The following is a 9,786-nucleotide window of genomic DNA, read 5'->3' on the forward strand; positions in this document are numbered from 1 at the left end:
AACTAGGGATGGTATCAGTACCAATACCGTACCGAACCGCATAGTACCGATACCGAAAAAGGACCAAACCCTTTTCCGAATACCGTACTGAATTAACGGTACCGGTACCGGTTTTTTCGGTACCAATACTATATAGTACTGAAATTTTATATGTTTGGTAAAACTTTGCTTAGTCTTTGTTAGACTCTTAAAATGGTTAAACTAAACGGTATAAATTCACTTTCACTTAATCACTATAACTATAAAAAAAATAAAACAAAAGAAGCTTTACATGTATCAGGTTTCTAAGATCCATATGTAATTTTCTAATGAAGGTAATCATCACAAAGTATATGTACGTCGAGAAAGCAGACTTAGTATAATACTTTTTGATACCTCAGTAAATGACACAAATGATCGTATATTATAATATAAAAAGGTATAAAATAAATTCATAGCTTCCATCTAGTCCAATAAGGTAGTAGTTTATACTTACACAGCAACTAGGTAGCTTTAATAAAAGTTACGGAGTAAAATGTTTCTCTGTTTGTGGAAAAAAATATGATCATAAATTAATCATAAGGAAACTGGACAAATGCGATTATCATTTTGTCTACAAAGTGAAAAACCACCAACAAATAAATCATCACACGAACTTAGCTTGTTTGGACTAACAATTACATAGCACCCCATGACTCTATTAATCGATTTCGTATTTCGGTTTTCATATCGGGAGTACCGGTACCGAACCGGTACCGAATCGCATAGTACCGAAACCGATTTTCGTGTAAACCGAATACCGTCAGTACGGTATTTCGGTACCAGTACCGGTACGGTATCGGTAAAATTTCAGTTTTTCGGTATTTTCTCATCCACCTCAAAGTGAGTTGGGGCACAAACGGCCCATTATATGTGGTCCGACTTTAAGATTTCGAGATGACCCATTATTTGTTGGACCATCCTCTTCATTCTTACTATGTTAATTTTGTTAGCTTACTGTTATTTTTATGGCCGATAATTAATTAGTTCTTTTTGAAGATTAGAAATTTTGTTTTTTTTTCTAGGTGTGACTTCTAAAATTAGATAAGCTTTCATTGTATGGAAAGGTTGATGGTGATTAAGAGTATAAAAGCATAATTGAAGAGAATATGATTTACATGAAGCTTGCTACAAGTGTTTGATAAAATGACTAACAGAAAAAGCATTGAAGATATAAAAATTTTGGTTTGATGCTAAATTGTGTGTAATGATCAGGGTCGTTGAAAGAAATGATCTACCAATTCCAAAAAAATCGTCGTTAAAAAAAAAAAAAATTGTGTGTAATGAGTGTAAACCAATAGGGATTGAGTTATTAGATATATAAATTTTCCATCTTCTTCAAGAGATAACACTAATTTCTTTGCATTCTGTTTGCATTTATAGGGAAAATTTAAATTTCAAAGGTATTACTTATACTACACAATCATCTCAATATGATTTTTCTTTAGTTTATCTTTATTATAGTATAGACATATAATATAAATATAACTATAGAGTATATTCTCTTCAATTGTGATTAACTGACAAGTTGATTTACCCCATATAGAAAATGCGCATTCATATATGATACGAGTATTATTTAAGCCTCTAATAACACATGACTAACTTTTTTTTCCAACCATTTTGTCCCCGTTGCAGATTGAAAACAATCATGCAATAACGATGGTATATATCTGTCATGTTGTTTGGGTGTTACCCCAACTTAGTTTTCATTTCTTTTTTACGTTAAGAGTGAGATGACATAAGGCAATTTTAACATGTTCGTAGAATTATAAAAAAATTCTTTAGCAAATTATATATATATATATAGTCAAAGTCAATTAAGAGTGGCATGGGAATAGGTTTGGAGGTGACTTGCCAGCTTCGAATCTTCCAACTGCTTCGGTATTAGTGTTTACACATATGGTGAGGTTTGGTTGCCTCACCTAATATCTCATCTCCTTTTTTGGTGCTGAAACACATTTTGTTTCTTTGGTTACTAATTAAACGTACATATGTTGTTTGGTTACTAAGACCACTCCCAACGGTATCCGTCCTCAAGCTTTCTCAACTCCACCCTCGAGGACTCCATTGGCAATCACCCCGCCCTCGCTCTTCCTCAAGCGCCCTCAACCACCCCGCACTCCTTTCTTTCTTCCCCAGGAAATTTTGAGAACGTGATTTTTTCTCTCTCTCCTATTTTTGTGCTTTATTTACTTGTACCAATACCATTAACAACTTGTACATTAATTAATTAATTAATTTTGTGGGTATGCGATGGGGAGGAAGTATGTCATGGTTGGTAATGGTGTGTGATGAGGAGGAAGTGAAAAATAAATGGAGAGAGAAATCTGATGTGGCGCTGATGTGGCGGTGTGTCCTGGGGAGGAAGTGAGTCATGGTTGGGAGTGGTCTAACTAAATATACATATGTTGTTTCTTCTGGTTCGTTATTAGGAGGCCGGTGTGAAGGTTTCTGTCTCTGCTACTGATTTTAACAACTCGACGCTCACGTATGTGATTTTGCAATTGCCTCTATAGAGGCACGCTAGAACGGCATGCATGTACGTCTTCAAATTTTTTACTTTCTCATTTTCTACATCCTTCTTTACGTACGATTGTTGTTTTGTGTGTGTTTGGATTGCATGAAGTTTCACGCCCGAAAATCAAAGTTTAGGGAAATCAGCCTTCCTCCCTTTCTAACTTACGTTGCTCTTCAACCTAACAGTGCGCGGCTTGGTTCAACTTAGTTTTCCTTTCAGTATATCATAATATTGTGCTAACTTCCATTTATACCCCATACATATGTGTTTGTTTTCCACAAAGTTTATCAATTGACAGTGCTATGATCTTCATATTGTTGACAACCGTTAGACTGTTTTTCAGCAATATGCAGATGATTGCTCATCTGTTGACATCTACAATGCTATACAAAAGCTTAAAGCCACCCTTAGGCATTGGTGTACTGTCTTATATTTGGATAACTTGTAATTATTACTGAAAAATCTACATCAATTTGTCTTAGGTTTCAATTTGTGCTTATTTCAGCTTGGTTTTTAAAGTATGATGTGTACAGAACGATAGTGCCTCATCAGGTAAGTAACGTGACATCTATTTGTTATTTTGAATAATATTTTGTCCCACGACGATTTTGTAACATAGTCGTTTTTTTACTAACATGCTATTCTTAAATATTAGTGTCATTAGTGAAAAGATGTACCTGTGCTGCCTCTTCAGGTTGGTTATGAGGAGGGAGGGTGCGTCTACATGTGTTGTTGTTTCAGTGCACGAGTCAAAAAATGTTTTACCGCACTTGATTGGCACTCTGTTGAAGATCATTCAAAAAGAATTGAAGTATATTTATTTTTTAGATTATTCAAAAAATCCGTATTAATAGTACCACAAACAAAATAAGTGGTCAACCACATTATGAATGTCTACCAAATGGTTTATCTACCAAATGAATGGTGTAAATTGTCAAAAGAATTTTTTTAGAGAAAGTATATATTGTTTTAAAACTTTGAAAAATAGTATAACATTTTATTAATTAGTATTTTTACATGTTTATGTTTATTTAGTAATTAGTAAACTCGTTATTTCACGGGCCATACAAGTGAAATAGTATATTTAGATGTCCAAACTACAACGGGCTTGGATGAACCGAAACCCAAACATATTTTCTTTATGGGCCTTATCCCCACTATTCCAAGTATAAATACAACATTTCAGTCACTCATTTCTCATTAGGGTTTCTCAATTCCTCCGCTCGCCAGTCTCGCTTTCTCTTTGTAGCGTTTTCAATTGACAACCGTCAGATCGTTTCGTTTCAGTGTCATGTGATAGATCGATTAAACTATGGAACATTCTAGGTGAGTGCAAGTACACTATTCAAGACAGTGAAGCGCATAATTATTGGGTAAGTTGTGTACGTTTTAGCCCTAATAATTTAGGGCCAACAATTGTTTTCTCTTCGTAGGATGAAATAAATTTGTGGTCAATTTTGACTAACTGTAAGTTGGGGTCAATTTTGGCTGGCCATGGCGGTTATTGAACACGGTTGCCGTTTCACCTGATGGTTCAATGTGTCCTAGTGCCGTTTCGTCTTATGGTTTATCTGCTACTCATCTGATGCTGGCGAAACTAAGGTCTGATTCATTTACTTTCAGTTGTTTCACAGTTATTAAAACTTGTGCGGAGTATTATTTAAAAGTTGTATCCCAAAACAGAACATATGGAGTACGATCAGGCGTTCAAATGACCTGCGCGAAAACAAAAATGGGCCGTCACACACGTTTAATTTTTTAATACATATAAAAAGATAATACTTGTATTTATCCATTTGTATATACTTACAATGCATTTAACTATTTAAAATAACAATATTACAACTTTAATTGACAATTTTTCCTTTAACTAAATAGAATATATATATATATATATATATATATATATATATATATATATATATATATATATATATATATGTATATATATATATATATATATATATATATATATATATATAATTTTTTGCCCTTCAAACGTTTTGTGCCCTAGGCGGTTGACTATCTTGCCTATGTCCAAAGACGCATTTAAGTACGATATACTTAGTTAACAATCATTTAATGCTATTCATAACATATACTGTATGAATTAACATTTAAAATCCAATAAAATTTGGTTAAAATATAGCAATAACTTTAAAATTTCTAATTGTCTATTCCTCTAAGTACGATATACTTAGTTAACAATCATTTAATGCTATTCATAACATATACTGTATGAATTAACATTTAAAATCCAATAAAATTTGGTTAAAATATAGCAATAACTTTAAAATTTCTAATTGTCTATTTGATATCGAGAAAATAAGGAATATTACTCCATAATTTATTAATTTGAAAGTTAATTAAATTTATCAATATCAATTTAGGGCAAATAGCTTAAAATGTAATACAAAAATCAAAATTTTTAAGAAAAGGAGTGTCACCTTTTCATTTACTAATAAATGATTTTAATTTTAATGTGGTGCTTAAGAAGGTTTTCCGATTTAAAAATTTGGTTGCAATATGAGGTAAAACGTGACATCTTAAATTTTTCTTTAATTTATTTGTTGACTTTTGTCAAGATTATATCATTTTTTTAATCAATCAAATTGAAAATATGTGATCTTGGTGAACAAGAGTTATAAATAAATTCGTTTCAACAAAACAAAATCATTTCAATTATGAACTCAGTTGTGCTCTTCTTCATCTTTGGTTCTGAAACTGTCTCAACAAAACAGAATAAAATATGACTTTTCCAAAAAAATTACATCTTCATATTTGGTCTACTTCTTCGCACTAAAACTAGCGAGAGGAGCTTATGTCTTTCCAAGAGAAGACAATCAGTTCAACATGAAGTGTAGAATATTCATCTACCTTTAGGTATTATCATGTTACAACTTAAAGCACTCTAATTTATGATGTTTGATTAATCTATCTAGCTTAATCGACCGTGAAGATGTCTAATAAAACTATCCGTCAACTATCGATCGTTGAATGTTATCCGTTAAAACTCTCACCGTGAAATTGATCCTCCAAAACTACCTGTTAAACTCAAACAGCAAAACGCCTTTCCCTTGGGAATGACTTTTGAAAATTTGACTTTTGAAAATCAATTGAGCGTAGGAGTGGTCGGGAAGATTATAGAAACATTTAAGCAGTGTTGCAAAACTCGGCCTATTCGGCCGATTTATCGGGGAGAACTCGGCTGAAGGAAGAAAACGAAAATCGGTCCAATACTCGCTTAAAAATTGGTCAACAAAAGTCAACCTTTTAGAAATTGATAACCTAGAAATTTTCTAGGGTTTCTTCCATTGTGTCTCAACAGCAACCCCCTCTTTCTCTTCTTCTCTGGCGATTGCAATAGACGAGGAAGGAGAACGGGCGGCCCGTGACAAATTGATGAAAACAAAATAAAAACTGAACTTACCATGGCGATTAGGGTTAGAAGGAGGTAAAGATGAAAAAGGAAGAAGAAGATAGATAAGCGGCTGTGTGTTTTCTTAATATTAGGGCTTTACTCCGTATTAAGTTTTAAGATAAAATAATAGGAACGAACCAGCCACGTTGATATATTTTAGTTTCGATTTCTTTTCTGTTTCTTTTTTCAATTGACAATAACTACCCCTAAACTTTTACAAACTTTAATATCAAGAACAAACTCAATATTCATTCTTAAACTTTTTACCTATTGACATAAGCCCCCTTATAATTACAAAACTCATTATCATTACATGTTTAATTTAAAAGGTTAATATAATATATATCAGCACACTAAGGCTTTTATGATTTAAAAATAATAATATTGAATAAAGAATAATGGGTACTGTTCGGTTTGCAAAATGTTATCAAGGAATTAAGTCCATCAAAATGGTCTGAATTAATTGAAAACAGTCATGCATTTAGTTGACAAGAAAATGGAATGGAAGGGTCATAATCAAGAGGGAAGCACTTTTTTGGGGGAAATGGGGGGAAGTAATTTATTTTTTTAAATTTTGGGTTTTTTTAATTTTTTTTTTTCAAACATCAAAATTAGGTAAAAATATGAACATTTAAAAAAGACACTTTGTGACGTATATTATTATTTTGGCGGTAAAATGCTCGAATATTTTTTGAAAACATTCAAAAAAGTGCTCCCTTCTTGATTAAATCACATATATATACACACATACATATACACACACACATATATATATAATTTAAAAGTCAACAAAAGTCAACAACCGAGCTCTCCCCGAGTCGCCGATAACTCCTCAAAAACCTCCGGCCGATTTCTCCCCGAGTCGCGAGTTTTACAACCATGCATTTAAGCAATTAAGCATGAACATGTCGAGTCAACATTTATAGAAACATTCAAACACGTTTAAATAAATGTTGAGGACCAATTTCTCTTAAAAATTAATAAAAGGTAAACATAAAAACCAGTCCTCAAATCATCCCCTTGCTCAAATCTGTTACTACATACATAGGATAAAACAAATAATGAACTCACACATTATACTTATAATCAATAATTATAAACAATCCGTAAGTGACAAAACAACTATAAACAACCAAAATACACAAAATGTTTCGTCAGTGAGAAACAAAAAAAAACACACAAACTAATACCAAACAGATATGAGAAGAATAGAACGTACAGATGCCTTATGCGAGGTTTAGTCTCTTGAAGATATTTTTCACAGTGCGCTTTTGTTAAGATTGATAAATAACGCTCGTAATATTGTAAATTTCAATTTTGTCGATATGGTGGAGTTGTTTGTGGAATTACCGCCGCCATATTTCCCACCAAATCCATTTGATGATTTTTACCGACTTGTATTAAATAGGGATCATAAAGGTTATGTTATTAAGTTTTTGCAAATGCATAATGACTATCCACATTTGTAGGAGTACTTTAGTGAGATGTGGCATTCAGTATTATTGTTTGAGCTGTAAACAAATAAATTTCATTCCAAAATACTCGATGACACATTCCGCCGAAGTATTCATACAAATGTGGATGCTCATTATGAATTTCCGGGAACTTAATCACGTAGCTTTTGTGATCTCTATTTAGTACAAGCTAGTAAAGATCATCAAATGAATTTGGTGGGAAATATGACGGTAATTCCAAAAACAACTCCGCCATAGTGATAAAATTGAAAATTACTATATTACGAGCATCATTTATCAATCTTAACAAAAGGGTACTGTGACAGATATCCTCAAAAATCTAATCCTCGTCGATGGCAACTGTACATTCTATTCTCCTGTAGTTGCTTTGTTACTAACAGATTATTTATAATTATTGATTCTAATTATAATGTGTTAGGGTTTATTTTTTGTTTTATCATGTGTATGTAGTTGCAGGTTTCAGCAAGGGGATGGATTTGAGGGCTGATTTTTATGTTTATATTTTATTGATTTTTAAGTGAAATGTTGGGACTTAAGTGATGTATAGAAAGTGTTCGATGAAATATTTGTTTATGTGGCATTGTTGAATAAGTTATTCAGATTAAGCAACATTTTTTTAATCATAAATATACTTATTTTTAGGTAGTTAGAGTTTTGAAATTAATGTTAGTTCAATATTAGCAAACTTGAATTTATATATGTTTTTGTATGTTATTTGCTGTTTTGAAGTTTTAAATTATGGCCAACGTTGCCACTGATGGTTGCAGGTGACAATGGTTATCATTTGTGTTGCATAGTCACAAATATTCAGCGGATAATTGTTGTTCCTATTACTTAGGTTGTTGAGTTATAAGGGGTTTGGTTCGCGTGTTAGGGCATGGTAGCTCATCCAAGAGAAAACATGTTTGTATGGTGGCATTGGTTATCATTGCTTACTTCAGATTTTGCATTTACTTGGCTCTTTTAGGTACCGGTCTCCTATTTATTTTTTTCGTGCATTTTTCATCGTTGTTTAGTTATGTAAGTATTTTTGTTCTATGTTTTCATTACTTTATTTTGGTAAAAATTCGAAATACGTCTCGTTATTTTAGTAGACCTTATTTGTTGTGCCATTAAGAATGTGAAATTTAGTCTAATATCTTTGACAACATACACAAATGGCCGAGATTGTTGAGATGATACATCAAGTTGCGTTTGTTAATTTGTTTTATTTGGTTCACTAATTTCAGGCAAATGATGTGTAACTTAGTACCATGGTTTCTAAATAGGTGAATTAGTTGTCTTTTGTCATTTCTGACTATAAGCCATCTTCGTGAGAACTTTTTGTTCCATTTTTTACCTCTTTATTCGTAACATAAATTAATTACCATCCAAAGTTTTGAATTTGTTTTTAAATCCTATATTTTTGGTTTATATTGTTACTTTGCTTATTATTGCATACATTAATTTGATGCCCAAATCAGTTGTTAGTAACTAACAACTAAACTTTGCAATAAACAAACTAAAACTTAACTAGCAACAAGTATCAAGTAATTAAGAAATGAGAATAAAGCAATATGATATAGAGTGTTCACTTATCTAATCCTTGAGTAATTAGATGGCCCTTGTTTTACCCAATTTGTTATTACTTAAGTTGTTTGAACTAAAATGTTCTTAATCCAATTTTACCTTGCAAATTCACATAAGCTTAATGTCATAAGATCAAGCAATGTATGAGTTGATTATTGAGATTATGCCCGGGTTAAAATCACTTAAAACCCTTTAACCATCAAAGTCACCTAAGATAGTCAAATACCACTATGATGAACAAAGGTTAATTGAAAATCAACTTAGCTAGAAACACAATCACTTGAAATTCCTATTCTAATTGTCTAAATCACCAAAGGTGTTGAAGCACAAATTGATTCACTTCTCAAATCACTTAGAGAGCTACTCAACCTATGTAATCAAAGTAAAACCAATAACAAACATAGCAATGGACCTCATGGCTAACTCAATAACACTAGCTCATGTATGTTCATTCAAAACAATCTCATTCAATAGATTAAGGGCACATCTTATGCATTAAAGATTCATAGATAAGCAAACACAAGTGATTTAGCCACTCATAGCAAAGATTACACCAGCAATAATCATAAAAGCATCAATAAACATCATCTTGAGTGATTACAAGCAAAGATTCAAACTAGATGAAGATAAAGTGAAGATTACAACTAACTGATGCAAAATATGTAAAAGTAAAGTGAAGATTACAACCCAAAAATGATAACAATAGAAAGATCTTGCAATAATAAAGATGAAACTTGAGCTCTCTTGAAAAATGACCTATCACTACTAAATTCGGAGTAAAA

General features: G+C 32.0%; 1 long non-coding RNA gene across 1 annotated transcript; it reads left to right on the plus strand.

Annotated features, from left to right (window-relative positions):
• The first annotated feature begins 3,998 nt into the window (after positions 1–3,998).
• On the plus strand, positions 3,999–8,616 carry LOC139862759 (uncharacterized). Its single transcript, XR_011764273.1, has 2 exons — positions 3,999–4,141; positions 8,203–8,616. It is a non-coding gene; the product is annotated as an uncharacterized lncRNA (long non-coding RNA).
• The last annotated feature ends 1,170 nt before the right edge of the window (positions 8,617–9,786 follow it).

Source organism: Rutidosis leptorrhynchoides, chromosome 8, assembly GCF_046630445.1.
Source record: "Rutidosis leptorrhynchoides isolate AG116_Rl617_1_P2 chromosome 8, CSIRO_AGI_Rlap_v1, whole genome shotgun sequence".
Classification (NCBI taxonomy): domain Eukaryota; kingdom Viridiplantae; phylum Streptophyta; class Magnoliopsida; order Asterales; family Asteraceae; genus Rutidosis; species Rutidosis leptorrhynchoides.